General features: G+C 46.0%; 1 protein-coding gene across 14 annotated transcripts in view; it reads right to left on the reverse strand.

The window, feature by feature from the left end:
* LOC127008646 (CUGBP Elav-like family member 4) overlaps nucleotides 1–21009 on the reverse strand; it is a 146000-nt gene that overhangs the window by 26450 nt on the left and 98541 nt on the right. For 2 of the 14 annotated variants that reach the window (XM_050880943.1, XM_050880941.1), the window contains exon 1: nucleotides 2582–2685. The exons of the other annotated variants lie outside the window; for them this stretch is intronic. The gene's annotated coding sequence lies outside the window, so the exon portion shown is untranslated. Of the gene's footprint in view, nucleotides 1–2581; nucleotides 2686–21009 lie in introns of those variants that run through there. 14 annotated transcript variants of the gene reach the window in all.

Genomic DNA, 21009 nt, shown 5'->3' on the forward strand with positions numbered 1-21009 from the left:
GATATGACAGGGAGTGACGTGAGGCCGCCAAACCAAGGCTGAACCCGCTCGCTAGGCCCAGCAAGCGGTTCTGGGAGCGATAGGGTCCGTATTATCAGAAGCGTTCGCCTCTTACATTAACTATTTTCGAAGTCCAAAAATGAGATTAATCGGGTTCTAATGAGTGTTCTTTTAGGTTATTGGTACGGAAGAAGGATCATACTACCACCAGAGTCATACAACTGCTTATAGAGATGCCGGAACACCTACGAAACCTTGTCAATGTGTTCTTGGGGGCCGATCTGTCTAAGAAAAATCAGCCTTGGTTGTTTGGTTCTAGGGCTATTTAAGAGTTTTAGGACCTTGGCTGTTTGGAGTCCTGGGATTTTTAAAGTTCTAGGAGTTTGGCTTTTGTTTTAGAGTCCTCGGAGTGATTAACGAGTTCTAGAAGCTTGCCTGTTGATGGTTCTGCTGCTTAGAGTTTCAGAACTTTTGTTGTTTAAAGTTCTTTCTTCACGTGCTGCTTCTAAGTTCTAACCATCGAAAGCATTATAAACAAAAGGATCAGGAGCGAGTATACAATGTTGGTGAAGCTGCTAACATCAACAAACGGTTCTGGGAGTCGATATTTTCCCCCAATTGTTGTTTCAGTTTTCTCTTATATAGTTTTCTCGAGTCCTGAGCGGTGAGGCGCAGCGAAAAAAATGACGCAGGGTATTTTGCATTAGTACATTTTTTATATATAATTCTTTTTTGCTATAAGTACTTCCACAGTCCACACGTTATTAAAATTCATAAATATAAGTATCAAGGCTGCAGGGGTAAAGCGATCATAAACGACTATATAGATTCCAACACATACACACACACACACACACACACACACACACACACACACACACAGGCACACACACACTATCTCCGAGTCCTCAGATTGGCTGCATTAAGGCGGGGAGGAAGCAATATCGAAGGGGACGAAAATACGGTGAGTGCTCAGCGACGGTCAAGAGGAGTGTATATATTCAGGGTTTTGCAGTCTGGTGCGGATTCCTTGCCTTCATCTGCTCCCCTCTGGTCATGGCGACACTTAAGGGCTGCAAGTGGCGTGGGGGTGGACTAGAAGCGGTGTGGGAGGGCGTGCGGGCGAGGGTGTGGGCGTGGGAACTATTGCGTGAGTGCGTGTCACTATCGAGGTGTTCAACTCTCATAAGCGGCTGCAGTTACGCCCACACTCTCTCTCTCTCTCTCTCTCTCTCTCTCTCTCTCTCTCTCTCTCTCTCTCTCTCTCTCTCTCTCTCTCTCTCTCTCTCTCTCTCTCTCTCTCTCTTCCACAGGAGGAAATGTGAGAATGTGTGAAAGAGTGAGAGAACTTCAACGGAGTGAGTATAGCTTTGGTTTAGGTGGCTGATAGGAGGATGTGAGTGGGTGTTAGTGGGAGGAACGGAGTGGGGGTGGGGTATAGAGACGAGGTGGATGGGGTGAGGAAAGGGGTGAGACATGTGCAAAAGTGGGAGAATTTCAATGGAGTAGTGTGAGTGGGAAGGAGAGGGAGTGAGAGAGGTGAGGAAGGGAGTGAGACGTAATGAAAAAGTGAGATCATTCCAAGTGAGTAGCTGAGGTTTGGGTTACTGAGTGAGGAAGATGTGCGAGGAAGAGGGAGTGAGAGAGAGGAGAGAGGGAGCTTAGGCAAGGTTGCATGGGTGAGGAGAGAGAGGCGAGACGTGTGAAAAAGTGAGATCATTCCAAGTGAGTAGCTGAGGTTTGGGTTACTGAGTGAGGAAGACGTGAGGGAGGAGAGAGGGAGCTGAGGGAAGGCAAGGCAGGGTGGGTCAGGGTGGGGCGGGGTGGGGCGGGACGTGGAAGTTTGCCGAGGCTGGAAAATTGGCAGAATCTCCGGTCGAGTTACAGAGAGGGCGGTGTATCGACCTCTCGTTTCAGGGAGTTTACGAGGCATAAGTTTTCAAGGCTGCCCCTGATTGCTCCTCGGCGGCTGCATTGTGCTGGCGCTGCGCTGGACGCCGAGGGGGACGGAGGCTTGCGTCCCGACCCTCACTACACGGGACGAACGCCATATACGGAGATTTGCTGCCTGAGACTTGATATTTTTAAACTTTTTTTTCTTTCCGGTCGTGTTTCTTGCTCTCAGATGCTCGAGAGCGTCTGGAATTGCGTGCGGTGCTGGTTTTAAGGTAAGTTTTCAGCGTTTTCAGTATCGGTTGTCAGCGGCAGCGTCAGAAGCCTATCATGACTCCACCTCGTCTTTGGTAAATGATACGAGATGGGTATTATCTACAGCGAACCTGAGGACTAAACCGGTGCTGAGAAAAAATATGTTCTGTTCGATGGCGGAGCTGCACAAACAAGGGTCAGCTGAATGTGAACGCTTCCAAAACAGTGATCACTTCTTACATCGAGACGTCGAGACTTTCAGCGCGGCGCCGAAGACTTGTGGCGGCGTGAGGCGCGCGCCGAAGCGGCCAGTCGTCTCTTTCCAACAAGAATGTAAATATTTTAATGTCTTTCCTCCGTTTCTAACTGCGTTCGCCATTGTGGAGGTCAAAGGTCAAAGAGTCAAGGCAAGCAGCACCAAGCACCCACTCACCTTGCAGAGCGGGCCGCGTTACAGCATCCTCCCTCAGCACCTCGAGGGCTCAGAGTTAGCTCCCATTTTCTAAAAAACACTCACTGATGGCTGTTGGGACTCGCATCTCACAACACGACACTCGAAACAATGGACGAAAATATTTGTATGTTGAATAAATCTTTGCACTCTCAACGTTAGGATAAAACAGCAATGAGGTAGTTCTGCATCGTTCCGCCGCCTCTCCAACACTAAGCCCGCGGCCAGCAGAGCCCCGCGGCGGGTGGCGAGGTTAACCACTGAAATATTCAAGTGACGTCACAGGCCACGTCACTTCCGTTCCAAGATGGCGCTGCAGGTAGGATTCTCTGACATTTTGAAAAAGAGCAAAGGTTGATCAGCGTGTGGCCGCCAGGAGGCGCCGTAAGGCTTATTAGCCTGGCCGGGAGTTGCTGCTCGCCGCACCTCCGGGGTTCGATTGGAGTTTTATTTTCCCACGAGCAAGAGACTTCCCCTGAGCTCGTGACATTTGGTGTCGACAGATTTGGGTGAATAATTTATCCTCGGAGCCTGCGTAACGAGGGCGGGGCAGGGGGGGCGTGGGGCGGGGTGGGGCAGGGAGGGGTGGGGTGGGGGCAGCCTCTCCCTCCAAGACCTTGTCGCCGCGCCGGGGGAACAACGGGTCAAAAATAGGCGGAAAAGCAGGTGAGGAGAGTGGAGGTGTTGATGGTGAGGCTGCTGTTGATGATGATGATGATGAAAAAGAGGAGGAGAATGGCTGAAGCGCCGAAGAGTTAAATGGCCCTTCATGGAACCGTGGCTCTACAGGCGGCGTCACCTGCAGGCGTGTGACATTTAACTTCTTGATGAATAATACCTCACTTGGTACTTCCTCGGGAGGGGGTGCGAGAGAAGGGGGTGAAAGGAGATGAAGCGGGGGATGACTGAGGACTCTAAACTATCACGAGCTTCACGGCGCTTGGATGAAGATTACAAGCGACTAAACAATGACAGCAAAACGCGCACATCCAAACCGAGTGTGTGATGAGGCAACACAATACGAAGCTTCCCATCTCAGCGGCAAGTCGTGTATCGGCGGCAATGACAACAATAAGCCTCGGTAATTTAGTTCATATGCCTCGTAATTGCCTTGGAAGCCAGTCAGTAGCGGCGGGGCTTGGAGCGTGAGGGAAGTCTTGCTCCACTACGCAGCACCGGGCCGAGGCGGCGCTCCGTACGGCCCCGACGAGAGTGCGACCCGGATAAAGTTAGGGAAACCTTCGGAATAATATGTGGGGCACGCCGTCGCCTCCTGCCTGTGCTGCCCGAAGCTTCCGCGCCTCCCCTTCCCTCGCCCTCAGCCTTGCATACAATATAATGGTGCTCCACCAGCCATTGTCGGCACAACATCACGTACATTTCAACATTAATTCGGCTCCCAGGTATTTCTTAGTTCTGGCGACGTGAGGAAATCGTGGTGTAGAGACTTCGCCTTGCAACTTTAGATCTTGTGGAAATCCGGTGATAGTTTATAGATTGCGAAAGGCAGCAGCCCACGCTACCGAGGGATACGCAGCCTTACATCAGCAAACACTACAGCTTGTATTCCTAAACTTATCGGCACCTTAGATTCGCCTGTTTGAAGAGCCTCTCGTCGTGAAAGTTCCTGGTATTTACATGAACTGTTCTGTGATCCTGGTGATAGTTTTACCCGCCTTCCGCATCTTGAAAGGGAAAGAAACACCCATGAAAACCCGATAATCTTCTCTGTGGCCGTGAGAAACAGTTGTAATGAGGGACCGATATGTTTAAGACTATGGATCTATTTCCGGGTGTATTTATCTCCACTAGTTAGTGAGTTTACCTTCCTTTTGCTTCGAAGCTCAGTTCAGTTAATGGGGGGAAGTATAGGCTTCGGAACGGCACGAATCCCTAGTATCTTTCACTGTGGGTTCTGCTCCTGTATCTTGACTTCCTTTTTTTCCAGATTTCATACCGCAGATCTTTTTTATTCTCAATGTTTCTATCTGGTGCGTAATGAGGCGAAATAGAAAACGGGAGGCGAGGAAAAACAACGGCGCAGAAAATGAGATACATCGCCACACAGACGCTGATCTAAAAACACCGCAGCCCGTGACACGCTCCAGGGGAAAAGGGGGTGAAAGGGGGCGTCCCAGCTGTGAGGGCGAGGCAGCAGCAGCAACGGCCGGCAGGTAAGGCGCCGCTGAATTAGTAATCAATCTATTACTGGGTGGTAAAGGTGATGAAGCTTTCGTGGGGCGCGTCTGTCTCGCCGCCGCCGCCCGAAGCAAAATCCCGAGCGTCGGTCTTCTTTCACCTGGATAAGTTAGAGCCGAGGAGACTTTCTGCCGTATTATTAAACACTGCGTCGCCCATATATTTGACACGGCTTTCAAAAGAGTTTGGGTCATTTCCAGAAGTAGTTTTATGATCCTGGTGGTAGTTTGCCCCCTCTTCTGTACCACGAACCTGGATGTGAGAGAGCGAAGGAGACTTTCTGCTGTATTATTAAACATTGCGTCGCCCAAGCACTCATATTTGACACGGCTTTCATAAAAGTTTGGGTCAGTTCCAGGGGTAGTTTTATGACCCTGGTGGTAGTTTGACCCCTCTTGTGTACCAAGAACCTGGTTGTGAGAGAGCGAAGGAGACTTTCTGGCATATTATTAAACATTTCATCTCCCAAGCACACATATATGACACGGCTTTCATAAGAGTTGCGGGCATTTCCAGAGGTAGTTTTATAACCCTTGTGGTAGTCTGACCCTTCTTCTGTACCAAGAACCTAAAAACACACTCATTAGAACCCGACTGATCTCCTCTTTTGGCTTTTCGAAATAGCTGACGTGCGAGGTGGAAGAGTCTGACAACACCGACTTCCACCTTCACGGACACGGACATTTCCTGCCGCCTCCTCCTCGGGTTACATCGGGGTCAGATCTCGCGAGGCCTGGATCACTTTATTCTTTATACTAACGCTGAACTCTCTAAGGCAAAGGGAGCACTTTTCTAAGACCCTCTTTGCGCAGATAATAAATTTTTTTCATTTGATTCCTTGACTAATAATGCAGTAAGAGCCGGAGGGATGAATCTGCTAAGGGCCGCCATAAACTGTACAGGCCCGTGTTCCCCCATTTTAGGAGTGAGCAATTCTTAAACAACAGTAAGAGCCGTTTTCGTCTTTTTTTTCAGTCTGTCTCCTCCCAGAAAACAACACTGTCATCTCCAGTTTAAATACAATGTGGAGTCTTCAATATTTCTTTCTGGATCGGTAATATCGGGCAACATGTTTCTGGCAGCCGTTCAAGCCCTTCAAGCCTCTGACCCGCTCCCGTTCGCGCCGTCATCACGTTCGAGGGAAAATTTACCAGCTGCCAAACACGTCCCGAATAGGTCCATGTATTTATTAACGCGTTTATTTATCTGTCGGCGCGCCTGTGTGTTTGTCTGTCCCCAATAACGGATGCTTAGTGCGCCGATGACATATTCAAAACTCATGCAAGTGGGAACAATTACAGCGGCCGTTTTGAAAGCCACTCCAGCATTCAATATTGAACACACTTCACGCCGCTACCACCGCCGCTGCCAACACTATCGCCAACTCAACGGATACAACACTATGAATATACTCCCCCCCCCCCCCTCTCTCTCTCTCTCTCTCTCTCTCTCTCTCTCTCTCTCTCTCTCTCTCTCTCTCTCTCTCTCTCTCTCTCTCTCTCTCTCTTTCCTCCCCTTCCAGGCCACAAGGGACGTCGGGTCTGCGCCTCTGCTCCCAAAGACGGCTTGGTCGAGGTGTCACAGGAAGGCAACACGACCCTCTCGCCCTCACCTGGGACCTGTTGCCCTTCTCTCTCTCTCTCTCTCTCTCTCTCTCTCTCTCTCTCTCTCTCTCTCTCTCTCTCTCTCTCTCTCTCTCTCTCTCTCTCTCTCTCTCTCTCTCTCTCTCTCTCTCTCTCGAACTACACTTACCACCTAAAAAATAACTCCCGCCCACGTATACCCCAAAATACTACGATGAACTACAATGACAACCAGTACCAAAGACTTTACATGACTTCCACTCCGTCTACGTACAAACCAGTTAACAAAATACTCACTAAAGAGCTCATTGGGTGACGTAGTGGACTATTTATGTAAAACTCATCGCCCGCTACTGATTTACCGATGATGTAATGGGCGTGAGCGCGGAACAGGTCACAGCCGCGCGTCCAGCCAGCGAAATAATAACGCTGTGATTGCTTTTAATACCTTCGTGACCTTTGTATGTGTGTCTATATAGAGTTAAATATGACATTATATTAAGTTTATATTGGTGCGTTCTCTCTCTCTCTCTCTCTCTCTCTCTCTCTCTCTCTCTCTCTCTCTCTCTCTCTCTCTCTCTCTCTCTCTCTCTCTCTCTCTCTCTCTCTCTATCAATCTTCGTTCCCTTTCCTTACACTTTTTCCTTCAATATTTCGATCTTTCTTTTATTCAATGTATTTTCTTTTATGTCCACTTTCATTATTTAGAAGGGGGAAAGGGTGACAGCGAGAGCGAGAGCGAGAGCGAGAGAGAGGGCATTCTCCACCTATATATTTTCCTGTCGGCCATTACTAATATTTTTGGAAGGCTTTACGTTCAACCTTATTATTTTTTTTCACACCCCCATAAATGCTCTGTAATTACTCCCTTCTTAGATGTAGTACACTCTTTACACCCTATAATATTCTTTTTTTTTCCCATTTCATTTTTCCGCTTTTCTCACTTTTTCGTTTTCCCTTTTCCTCCTTTCCGTTTTTCCCTCAAGTTTTCTCTTCCTTCTTTATCGTTTTCCACTCCTGTTTTTCTTCCCATTTTTTGTTTTTTCCTTTCCATTTTCAGATTTTCCTTCCCATTTTCAGTTTTTCCTTCCTCTTTTTCGTTTTTTCCTTTCCATTTTCAGCTTTTCCTTCCCATTTTCAGCTTTTCCTTCCCATTTTTCGTTTTTTCCTTCCCATTTTCAGTTTTTCCTTCCCATTTTCAGTTTTTCCTTCCCATTTTCCGTTTCTCCTTCCCGTTCTCCGTTTTTCCTTCCCATTTTCCGATTCTCCTTCCCCTTTTCCGTTTTTCCTTCCCATTTTCCGTTTCTCCTTCCCGTTTTCTGTTTCTCCTTCCCGTTTTCCGTTTCTCCTTCCCGTTTTCTCTTTCTCCTTCCCGTTTTCCGTTTCTCCTTCCCGTTTTCCGTTTTTCCTTCCCGTTTTCCTTTTCTCCTTCCCGTCTTCCATTTTTTCCCCATTTTCCGTTTCTCCTCCCCGTTTCCCATTTTTCCCTCCCATTTTCAGTTTTTCTTCCCGTTTTCCATTTTTCTTCTTCCCGTTCTCCCTCTCTTCCCACCTTTGTCTGCACCTGAGCCGCCGCCATCACTCCCCCAACCTGAGATGTCCCTTGGTGATGGTCCTCAATGCTCTCTATCTGTTACCTGCTCTGGCTCCTGCTCATCCTTCCCTCCCTCCTGTTTTTCTTCCCCTCCATCTCTCCCTTCTTCTATCTCTCCTATGTACTATCCCTCTATCTCTCTCTTCTTTCTATTTTTTTTTTTCTTTTCCTCTCTTGTACTTTTGTATCTTCCATCTCTATCTTTTTTCTTTCTATTTTTTTTTTTTTCTTTTTTTTTTTTTTTTTTTCTTTCGTTTTTTTTCCCTTTTTTTTTTCCTTTCTTTCTTCTTCCTTTTTTTCCTTTAATCATTTTATCCTCCATTCGTCCTTTTCTTCATCTCTCCTCTATTCTTTCTTCTTCCTATCTTTCGTCTTTTCTTCTTTCACTCTCCTTTCGTCTTTGCTATCCTGCCTCCTTCCCCTCCTCCCATCTTCACTTTCTTCCTTTCGTCTTTTCACCCTCCCTTCTTCTATCTCCCTCACCCTTCTCGGTAACATAAATTTATACATCAGCTCAATCTATCTCTCTAAAAAAGCACATCGGGGTCTTATGTCTACTATGTTCCTCAAGATTGAATGAAGAGCGTTCGCGGGGCCGAGGGATGAAAGGCAATCTTGTTCTCGTGGGTTCTTTCTCCGCGGACATGGCAGTCATATAGGGAGGGACTTGTTTTTGAGGCGACGGTCCGATATGGGTTCAGGGCGATGCGGCGGTGCGGAATGACCCAATTTGTAGTGTTTAAGTCCTTCCTCTTTGAACGGCGAGATGACATGATGGGAGGGGACTTTTTTTCTTGGAGGCGAAGGTGGGTGAAGGGTTCGGTGCGGCGCGGGATAACCTTGTGTAGTGTTTAAGTCCTTCCTCTTTGAACGGCGAGATAACATGATGGGAAGGGACTTGTTTTCTTGGAGGCAAAGGTTGGTGAAGGGTTCGGTGCGGCGCGGGATAACCTTGTGTAGTGTTTAAGTCCTTTCTCTTTGACCGGGTAGATGACATGATACGAGTGCACTTGTTTTCTTGAGGGTGAAAGCCTGTGAAGAGGGAGGCGGAGTGGGTGAGGGAGGAGAAGTGAGAGGGACCGTCACTCAGCGCTTTTTTAGGGTCATACTACCACGAGGGTTATGAAACTACCCATGGGAATGTCTACAGATCCTATGAAAGCCTTGTTGAAAGCATGTGCTTGGGCGCCAAATGGTTTAAGAATATGACCCATGGCCTTATGTGGTGTTCAAGTCCCTGCTCCACCCAACATGCGGCCACGACTATGCCTGGCGCTGTGTACAAAAGGGGAATGTTGCATCTGGACGGCTGCCCACGATGCTGGCATGTGGCGGGCCGCGGGCGTGTTCTTGCTTCTTGTTTCCTTATTAAAGCATCACAGAATCGAGTCCACTATGTTCACCGTGCACTAAGCTGACCCAGAAGCTGATTGGTTGGATGAAATGCGGTTGGAGTTAGGAGTGATTGTTACTTTGAAACATTTATGATCATGGTTACACTGCAAAAGTTATCTGATGCCAGTATTCTAAAACATGAGCAAACTTTTTTTCTAAGACGATGATTTTCAGGCAACTAACTTATAATTAAGATCTGAACAAAATAGGGGAGGGTGAGGGAGCAGGTCATTTTACTGTGCTTAGACAATAGTTAATATTTAAAGAGAGACGCATAATAATGAGTAATTTTCATGTTTTCACTCTGTTTTCACTCACCAAAGTTATTCAGTCAGGTTCTCTGGGCTACAAACTATTCATAAATCCAAGACAAGTTAAGTCACGAGGCGGCGAAGAGGGTAAAAAATATTTGTCCACGTGGAAAACTAAATCCCGCTGGTGTGGATAGAGTGTAGTCCCTTCGAATTCACTCCAAATTCACTGCCCAAAGTTTGATTCAGGCAGGTTTTCTGGGCTACAAACTTATCATAAATGGAAGACTAATTAAGTAATCGAGTCACAAGGATGCGAATGTGGTAAAAAAAAAATATGTCCACGTGGAAAACTAAATCTTACTGGTGTGGTTTTGGTATGGTCGACGCCCTTTGTCCCCCCCCCCCACCCCCCCACGGACCACATGTTTCCTTGCATAAACAACGAACGATGAAGATGACCTCGGGGGAATAATATTTATCCCGACGCCTCCGCTCTGCTTACGGCTCGCTAGTAACATCCTGCCGCGTCTGCTGAACATAGTAGGAACCCCCCCCCACGACGATCCTCCTCTCACTTGCATGCTCCCTCCACCCCCTCCACCCTCTTCCTCCAAGCACATTTCCTCCACTCTGTATTACGTTCCCTCCATATTGTTTCTCCTTTACCACTTTGCTTCACCTCCTCCCCCTCCCTTTTTCCTCTAAGCAACTCCTCCCACACACTCCTCCTCCACTTCCCTCGCCTCAGCTGTTCCACTAGATACTTCAGTGGACTATTCTCCCATTATTTTCTTCCTTACCCTCTTTCTCTCACTTCTTTCTTCCACCAACTATTACACACACACACACACACACACACACACACTCCACCTATTCACCACCCGTCTCCACAGAATCCTCCCTCCTCATAGCCCTTTCATCCTATTCCATTTCTTCCACATTCCATCCTCTAAACCCACCTTCCATGTCTCTTTTACCACCATACCTTCTATTGCCTCTTCGACATGTCCTTCCACTTATATATTTCTACGTTTTTGGGGACTTCTAACATCGCCTCACGCCTTCACGCCCTTTACAAATTTCTACTCTCTTCATACTCTTAACCAGCCATTAGTCACTCTTCCTTCTCTTCCCATCAATCAGTATGACTCTTTTAAGCCGTATTCTCCCCATCTCCCATCATCTCCCCTTTCGTAAGCCTCACCACACCCTTTTTGCGCTCTCCCCGGTCAGGTCCGTCACTCACGCTCCGTCTGTCTGTCTGTCTGTCTCTCTCTCTACTTACCGACTCACGCTTCGTTCTAAATACCGCGTACGTCGTAAGCTTTGAGGAATGTTAGCGAGGCGGAAAACGAGGAGCAGGAAGAGTGACGAGAAAAACAAATCGAACCAATTCCAGCAGCGTCATTTTTATCATTTTTATTTTCCTTCCGGACAAAAGTGACGAGCGTGAGGCGTCCGTCAAGCCGTCACTGGCCGTGGAGAGCCGTGATTGGCTGGCCGGCTGGCGGGCTGGCTCTCCGCTCCTCTCATTGGCTGGCTACCTTTACCCGTGACCTTTTACAGCTTGATTCATTTTCTTGCAGCACCACACACACACACACACACACACACACACACACACACACACACACACACACACACACACAGGGATCGAGCTAGCATGAACACAACTAGTGAACAGTCTCGAAGCACTTCAATGCGTTCGTTTCTCTTGTAGTAACACACACACACACACACACACACACACACACGTATATTTCCTGTTCTATACCTGACTCGTCCGCTGTCACGTTCGTCAAAGGTTCGACTCGCCGCCTCGACACACACGCACGAAGCTTCAATGAGTCGTGTATCGCTAACGTTCATCTCTTGCTAATAAATACGTCCAACTTTTTTTTTGTCCAATATTTCAGACATTTTCTAGTAGTCTGTAAAGGGATAAAAGGAAATGAAGGAAAGCACAGGACCATGACTTTAGTGCGTGAGGTAACGTTAGATGTCTTAGCGGTGTTTAGGTCTTCACGTTTACAAGCTTCATTTACGACTTCCTGGGAACCTCGTCTCTTCCTGGTCCAGATATCCACACCAAATTAGCGAGACACAAATGATTATGACGTTTTCTATCTATAGGTCTCTCTCTCTCTCTCTCTCTCTCTCTCTCTCTCTCTCTCTCTCTCTCTCTCTCTCTCTCTCATTTGATATTCTACGTAGTCTTTTACTATTGCCTCACTGTAGTTTTCCTTCTCTCTCTCTCTCTCTCTCTCTCTCTCTCTCTCTCTCTCTCTCTCTCTCTCTCTCTCTCTCTCTCTCTCTCTCTCTCTCTCTCTCTCTCTCTCGTCTCTTACCCCTAGTTCCTCCCACGTAAAAATATGAGCTGCTCCTCCTCCTCCTCCTCCTCCTCCCTGATGCTGTTGTGGGCATGTGGAGACTCCGTGTTTACAGGCGCCTTACAAAGTTTACCTCTCAAGGCTTCTGCTGACGTCTGACACCTTCCTTCCTTCCTTCCTTCCTTCCTTCCCCCCTTCTCTCCTCCGTCCACACCCAGCTGTCTGAAGCCTCCTCACCCTCCTGTTATACCTCCTTCTTTCTCTCTTCTTCCTTCTCTTCTTGTCGTCTTACTCCTCCGTCCAGCACTTTCTTTTCCTCCCCATTCCTTCTTCTCCTTTCTCCGTCCTTCCTTTTCTTCATCTTTCTCCGTCTTAAGCCTCCTTTCTCTCCTTCACCTCCTCCTTTCTTCGTCTTTCCTACTCATCTTACTTGTCCGCCGGTCCTTCCTTTTCCTTCTCCTATCTCGTCCACCTTCCTTCTCTTCTTTCTCGTTCGCCCAGTTCTTTCTCTTCCTCCTCTTCCTTCTCCTTCTCCTTTCCCTTCCACAGTAAACCACATTCTCTTCTACTTTCTTCCATCACTTTCCTCTGTTCCTCCACCTTAACGCGGACGTCAAACTTCGACTTCCAAGGGATTTCGTCGACTTTATTCTGACCTTTTCTTTTCGTGGCCTTTCGGTGCTCCCTCATTCACCGACACGTGCATATAACAATTCTTTCTCTCTGCCTTCACGTATGACGGTCCATGGCTCCCCTACGGTCAAACCTTCGACATCAACTAACAAAGAAACACTTGATAAGGTTGCAGGAGTTACCGCAATACATCTTACGTTCTCTGATCTCCACGGACATACACATTCAACCTTTTACTCTATCAATCTTCTCTGTACGGTCACGTCCTTCTTATCAACTCCCTTCAGAACACTAGATAAGGCTACAAGACTCGCCACTATCCATCTATAGTTACCGGGAGGCGTTTCTTTCGCTTGTTTTCCTTTACCTCGCTTATCTCAACAATGCGGAAAGTGAGAACGCAAGCCTGATACGGCGCCACACGTGTTACCAGACCCACCAGCCTTACACCAAACCCCCCAACCCTAAAAGAAGCATCAGAATCCCTCTCTCTCCTCCCCTCCTCCACCTCCGTGTAGCCTAGACGGAGGAATTTGTTGAGAGGAAGAAGGGGGAGTGGCAGGAAATATCGGGTGGGTTGGACGCGGCGAAGGAAGGAAAGGGGAGGTGCTGGCGGTGGGTTTGTTGACAATGTGGGTAACACCTGGGCGTTCGTGGGAGGTATGGGAAGGCACACTCCTCTTCTTCCACCTCCTCCTCCTCCTCCTCCTCTCGCACCTGGCTACCTTTACCTGTCCGTGTGAGTTTAATAATAAGGCTGACGAAGGGAAAGTGATGCACGTGGCTCCCCTTTCACTTTCGTCACTTTCGCATTCGGTTAAAAAATAATCTGACTGTTCGATGTGCCTTTGATGTTAGTTTAGAATGTTTCGTTATGTTTGTTCTCTTTATTTACTTTTTTTTGTGTGTGTGTTAGTAAAGGTGACGGTGTGTGTGTGTGTGTGTGTGTGTGTGTGTGTGTGTGTGTGTGTGTGTGTGTGTGTGTGTGTGTAAATTAGGCATACATGAAAAGATAAAAAAAAAAAATCACGTTTGTAGTATAATTTAAAGATTCGATATGTCTTGATTTTCTTATTTTTTTTATTTTGTTTGTCATCTTTTGCGCAGAATGATAAAAAATGACGATATACAGTTCCTTTTGTTTTTCCGTCATTTTTAGTGCAAAAAAAAAAAAAAGACTCGATATCTACTACTTTTCTATTCTGTTTTGTTTCTTTGTTATATTCGGTGCGTTTCGTTCGATATTGCAAGACCCACTACTACTACTACTACTACTACTACTACTACTACTACTACTACTACTACTACTACTTCCTGTTTCGTAATGTCAGGGCGTGCGTTGTGTAAGGGAGGAGGATTAATACATTTGGAAAGACTGAAAATGATACTCTCTTACGTAGCTTTGAATTATTTACTCTGCCCTTCTCTGTCTCTGAACGAGAACTAAACAAAATTATGAGAGGATACGATGATGAAGAGGAATGAGAGTGAATGTGAGAGAGAGAGGGAAGTAGAAGTGAAAAAAATGACTTGCTGAAGCGTTTTGGTGGTGATGGTGATGATGGTGATGGTGATAGGAAGTTAGTGTTTGAAAAGGGTATTAAAAGAACTCTCGTATATTGTCACCATCATTACTGCAACATCATCACCATTATTATTATTATCATCATCACTCTCCTGTACCTTCTTCTTTCTTCTCTTTTTTTCCCCCCTCAGTCTAATCCTTCCTCCTCCTCCTTCTTTTTTCTCGTCCACAATAACGGCACACTCTCTACTTTCTCCCAACAACAACAACAGCAGCAAGAAAGATGAAAAACTAACAACTAAACAACTCAAGTAACCACAATCATCGTCATCACTACTACATAGCTACCCCCATCATCACCATCACCACCAAGAAAGATGATGATGAAACGAACAAGCAAACAACCTCAGTAACCACAATCACTCTCACCATCACTACATCACTACCACCATCACCACCACTATCACCACCTCCAGGGGCGCGGTAACCTTCCCTAGAACGAGTTACAGAAATGGCTTTGTTTGAGAATGGAAATAACCAGACATAAATATTCCTTCCACACACACACACACACACACACACACACACACACACACACACACACACACACACACACACACACACACACACTTCCTTGTTCTTTGTTTACCTGGCTATCGATGAGTCCCGTTGACCGACAAGCGTGACATTTAGCTGTTTTTTTTTCTTTTTTTTTTGTCAGATACAAATGCTATGGTCTGTACTCTCTAACTTATGCACGGGTCTCTCTCTCTCTCTCTCTCTCTCTCTCTCTCTCTCTCTCTCTCTCTCTCTCTCTCTCTCTCTCTCAGCATCATCATTACTCTATTCTCTCCCTCATTCCGTTTTCTACCACCACCACCACCACCATCCCTTTATCTTCACCATCACCACCATCATCACCACTTCGTCACCATCACAAGTTCACGTCACAGCGCCGCACGTCACAAACTTTCGCTCTGGAGTTGAAGGGACGCATAACATTCGTCACGCCCGCGATACACGAGTCACCCCCTGCGCATCCGTCTTCATATGCGAGAGAAAACGGGAGTCGGGAAAAGCGCTACTGCTGCTGGGCGTTGGAAATACTAAGTGGAAAGTGAGACAAATCATATAATGTGGAGTGATGTCGAGGATGTAGGTGCTGTCTCACTCTCTCACGCTCGCTCTTTCTCTCTCGTCGCCCTCCGCACCGGTCTCTGCCTTATGTTGCATTAATCTTATGTATAATTTAATTTCACCCTCCCTGATTAATGTTATAGCACCTCGTCGTATTCCCTCTCCGTTTTCCCGATAAATTATACATTCGAACCTAGCCTAACCTCACCTCACCTAATCTCACCTAACCTAACCTAACCTAACCTCACCACCACCAGTTCCGCCCTTCCGTTCACCCTTCATACACTCCCTTTCCCTTAGCATCGTCCCTTTCCCTAGCCCAACACTCCCTTCCGTCAATCCTCAATATATTCCCTTTCCTTTAGCATCGTCCCTTTCCTTAGCTCAGCACTCCCTTCCGTCTATCCTCAATACACTCCCTTATCCTCAAAGCATCGTCTCTCTTCCTAGCCTAGCCCTCCCTTTCCCTCCTTCCCTTTCGTTTCCTATATCCCTTCGTTCTCCGCAGCCATTTTTCCCATCTCACCTGGTCCTTCATCCCTTTCCCTACCCCTTTCCTCCTTCCCTTCCATATCCCTTCGTCCTTTGTACCTCCACAACGTCCCTTCCTTCCCTTTCCTCCTTCCCTCCCATATCCCTTCGTCCTCCGTACCTCCGCATCGTCCCTTCCCTATCCCCTTTCCCTCCCCCCTTCCCGTTTCCCATATCCATTCGTCCTCCTCGCCTTGATTTCAGTTCGGGGTGAAGAAACACAATATCCAGCATGCAAGACCCCGAGCCGAGAGTCCTGTAACTACGCGGCGATCTCCACTCCACGGCTACACACCCAGCACATTTAATTTTCTGGCCACCACTCCCGGGAAGGTGTCGGCATAACTTAATCAGCGGAGCCCTATAAGATTATCAACGGAATTCCGATATAACGTAAGGATTTGAGGAGCTTTGGAGACCAGCGGGATGGAGGAAGGGGGAGACGAAGAGGAGGAGGAGGAAGAGGAGGAGGAAGCAGCATCACAAACTAGAGAAGGAGGAGGAGGAGACTCAGAAAGCAGGTGTGTGTGTGTGTGTGTGTGTGTGTGTGTGTGTGTGTGTGTGTGTGTGTGTGTGTGTGTGAGAGAGAGATCATTCGTGTGAAGTTCAGAAACAGGCGGGAGGTAGGGAGGGACGCGAGACAAGGAGGAGGAGGAGGTTGGGAGAAAGATGAGGCCTTAGCAGAATCACCAGCAGGAGAAGGAGGAGGAACAGGAGGAGGAGGAGGAGGAGGAGGAGAAGCAGGAACCTTACATAAAAAGGCGTCCATGTGATCATTCGTGTAAAGAAGTGAAGAAAGGGACGAGTGAGAAGCGATCGAGGAGCAAGACGAAGACGAAGAGAAGGAAAGAGTCTTAACACCATCATCACCACCAGGAGGAAGGAACGGGGAGGAATCTCAGGTGTAAGCAGGTAGGCATGTGATCATTCGTGTGAACTTTGAGCCGAAGAAAGGGACGACGGAGAAGCGATCGCGGAACAACACGAAGAGAAGGAGAAATACTTAACACCATCATCACCACCAGGAGGAAAGAACGGGGAGGAATCTCAGGTGTAAGCAGGTAGGCATGTGATCATTCGTGTGAACTTTGAGCCGAAGAAAGGGACGACGGAGAAGCAAACGAGGAACAAGATGAAAACGAAGAGGAGGAGGAGGAGGAGAAAGGCTTATTACCAGCAGGAAGGAAGGAAGGAAGGAGGAATCTCAGGTGTAAGCAGGTATGTATGTGGCTATTCGCGTGAACTTCAGAGCCGTAAGCCGAGGGAAGGACCACACGTAGCTACTTTTAAATGTCAGGCGAGGCAGAGCTGTGCATAATTCACGCGCTGGGTGTGGAGGGCCGGCTGTAATGTCAGTGTGGATGCGGATAGGAGGAGGATGAGGAGGAGGAGAGGGAAGAAGAAAAAGAATTAGAAGTCACAGCCAGGTCCAGAAATGTCAATGGGAGGGAGGGAGAGAAAGGGACAGTAGGAGAGAGAGAGAGAGAGAGGGACACACACGCAGAGAGAGGAAGAGGGAGAGAAGAGGAGGCGATCTGGCGTGACTCTAAGGCAATTTAACGCTTTCCTATGGAGCATGTGGAGCGTCTGATGCTGATGCCATTAAGGGCTGAGCTAGTGAGGCTGAGCGTGATAAGGATGGATGATGTTTTAGTGAAGGCGCGAGGGAGCGAGGGAGTGAGTCAGACGCCAGGAGGAGAGTGGATAGATCGATGCTGGAAGGTGACTCAAGCTATAAAGGTGAGGATGGCGATAGACAGATCACCTTTGTTTGTTATTCTTATTGGTAGGATGAAGAGCAGTGGGAGTGGATAGACTGATGCTGGAAGTGAGGATGCTGGAGGTGAGGATGTGGATAGTAGCAGACAGGTGGCTTTTGTTTAGTCTTATTGAGGGGATGCAGATGAATAAAGGTGAATAGATCGAAGCTGTGGGTGGGGATGAAGATGAATGAGAGTGAATGAGAGAGAAAGAAAGAGGGGAATAGGAGTAAAAATAAAAGATGAATTACTGAAGCTAAAATAGAAGGTGATGATAATAATAATAATATATAGTTGATGTTAATTTTTCTTATTGAAGGAATGAAGAAGAATGAAAATGAATGTCTGAGAGAAGGAAATAGAAAGGAAAAATAGAATACGACTTACTGAAGCTAAAATAGAAGGTGATGACGATAATAACAGTAATATATAGTTGATGTTAATTATACTTTTTGAGGGAATGAAGAAGAATGAAAATAAATGTCTGAGAGAAGGAAATATCACGCAAAAAATGGAATACGACTTACTGAAGATAAAATAGAAGGCGATGATGATAATGGTAATGATAGATATACAGCTCTTGTGTGTTTCTTATTGAGGAAATGAATAGCAATGAGTGTGAATGCGAAAAGAGAGAGAGAGGGAAATAAAACCAAGAATTAAAGGTAACACTAAAGCTAATGGGAGAATGTTGAGTGTTAGTTAGCTCTCGTATACCACTCCCAGCAGGATGAAATAAAGAGAGAGAAAAAGAGAGAATGAGTTAAGGCAAAGTGAAGTAAGAAAAAAAAGTTAGTAGTTTTAGAACAGCGTAAACTAAGAGGAGAAAATGTACCCTCCTGTGTCGATCTGTCATAAGAGAATAGAGAAAGAAAAAAGAGAAAAAAATGAAAATGTACCCGAAGACTGGATGTGAGAGAGAGAGAGAGAGAGAGAGAGAGAGAGAGAGAGAGAGAGAGAGAGAGAGAGAGAGAGAGAGAGAGAGAGAGAGAGAGAGAGAGAGAGAGAGAGAGAGAGAGAGAGAGAGAGAGAGAGAGAGAGAGAGAGAGAGAGAGAGAGAGACGGACCACTATATTTCTTTTTTTTTTCTTAGGCAAGCAGACGGTCGAGAAAATGCAAGAAAAATAAAGAAAAATAAAGAAAAAAAAGCCGAAAAGATGAGAAAATGAGACGAACACTAATCCTAATCATAATCACAGTATAAAAAAAAAGAAAAAAAGAAAAAAAAGTCAGGGCGGAACTGCACATTCTGAAATAGTGCATATACGTAAAAGGTCAATTTGGGAGTGAAAAAAATGAAGTTAATTTGGTGACTACGTGGACGAGGGGACCAATTTTTTTTGCCATTCTCGCGTTAATAAGGTTTAGTCGGTCTGTTTTTAGGCGACGAAACAGGAGGAAGAGAAAAAGGACGAACGGAAAGGGAGGGAAAAGAAAAGAGAAGGAGGAAGAAAGAGACGAGAGAAAAGGAAACCAAAGAAACTCGAGGACAGAAAGAAGGCAGAGAAAAGAAGAGATGAAAGAGAGAACAAGCAAGGAAAACATAACAGCGTAGAAGAGGGAAAGAGAAAGAGAGGGAGAGAGAAGAGCAACACTGGGAGATAAGAGAAGGGAAAGGAGCTATGAGAGTGAGGGAGAGGGAGAGAGAGAAGAGGAGTGGAGAGAGAGATGAGGGCGGAAAGAGTCTGCAGGAGAGAGGAGGAAAGGGAGAGAGGAGCAGTAACAAAAAAGACAATGGAAGGGGGAAGAGAGAGAGAGAGAGGGAGAGGACAAGAGAAGGGAAGGGAAGGCGATAAAACAGGAAACAACGGAGTAAAAACGGAGACATAGTGAGGGAAAAATGATGAGAGGAAGAGGAAAAACCGACGAAAAGAGAAGAGATGAAAAAAAGAGAAAGAGCGAAAAAGGAAATAATGAAAAATAGGAGAAATATTGCGAAAGGGAAAACATTGATCAGAAAACGAAACAAAAAAGGATGATAAAGAAATGGAAAAAGAGGGAACAGTAAAGAAAGGAGAAATATGGTGAGGGGGGTAGGGGGGGGGACACTGATACACACACACAAAAAAAGCACAAAAAAGATGGAAATGAAGGAAAAAAAAAGAAAAAAATGGGTGAGATACGTTGGTGGGGAGAACAACATAACGAAGAAAAACAATGATAATAAAACGATAGGAAAATAAAGAATAATAAAAAGAAGAGAAATACAGTAATGTGGAAAATAACAAAAAAATAAAATGAGAAAATAAAAGGATAATCAAACAAGGAAAAGAGAAACACAGAGACGAGGAAAAGAAGGAAACTAAAGAAAAATGATAGAAAAATAGTGAGGAAAAAGGAAAAAAAGGAAATAAAGGAAAAAGAAGGGAGAAGAAAGGAAATAAAAGGAAGGGAGAGGAAATGAAATGGAAATGAAGAAAAGGAAAGGAAAGGAAAAGGAAAGTAAATAAATAGAAAGGAAAGGAAGGGAAAGGAAAAGAAAGGAAGGGAAATAATGGAAAGGAAAGGAAAGGAAAAAATGCCGAGAAAGAAAATAATTAAAACCAAGCTAAGAAATGAAAAATTAAACCTTCCAATACACATAAAAAGAAACCCACGAATGAAAAGAAAAAAAAAGAAGAAAAAGAGAGTCGAGAAAACAATAACAAGAAAATCAAACCAAACAAAGAAAGAACATATTAAAAGCCATACAAATCATTCTTATTAAAAAAAAGACTGAAAACTTAGGATAAAGAAAAAAAATACAGGTGAGGAAACAATAAAAAAAACAAAGTAGCGAAGATAATATTAAAACCCTTACAATCAGACTCATTTACCATATTTCCAGCCCCACCAAAACCAAAGCCCAGGACAGATAGATAGATAGACTTCTGCTCATCTATTCTTCACGACAAAACTCGCGAAGGTTATCCATTTTCAAACGCGGGGGGCGACATTTTGGAATCATATTCTGATAACCAGACAACCCACGCGCCCCTTCCAACCCCTTCCATATTTCAGAGCCGCGAAGAGGGGTGAGGAAAGGGGAGGAAAGGGGAGAGGGAAAGGGGGAGGAAGCAGAGGCGGGAGCGGTAGCAGAAGCGAGGGGAGAAAAAGGGGCGAGGTATTAAAACCGTGTTATTTGTCACACTACTCTTGCTTAGTCCGGAAAATCAACAAATGTGGCGTGAATTTTATGATGATGATGGGGATGGTTATGGCGCTGAAGGTGTGCCTGGGTATGGTGACGAATAATTAAGGGAGAAATCGTAAAAGCAGAGAGATAAATATGAATAACAATAAGAAATAAAACGTGAGAGAAGAGAGAAATAGAGATGATGATGATGATGATGGTGGTGCTGATGATAATGGTAGAGAGAGGAAGCGAAAGGAAGAATAGAGAGAGAAAACGGGGAACACACAGAAAGAGGAAGAGAGTAAAAGTATGACTAAAGGATGGGGAGGGACGGCGAGGAGGAGGAGGAAGAGG

This window comes from Eriocheir sinensis, chromosome 38 (assembly GCF_024679095.1).
Source record: "Eriocheir sinensis breed Jianghai 21 chromosome 38, ASM2467909v1, whole genome shotgun sequence".
Taxonomy (NCBI): domain Eukaryota; kingdom Metazoa; phylum Arthropoda; class Malacostraca; order Decapoda; family Varunidae; genus Eriocheir; species Eriocheir sinensis.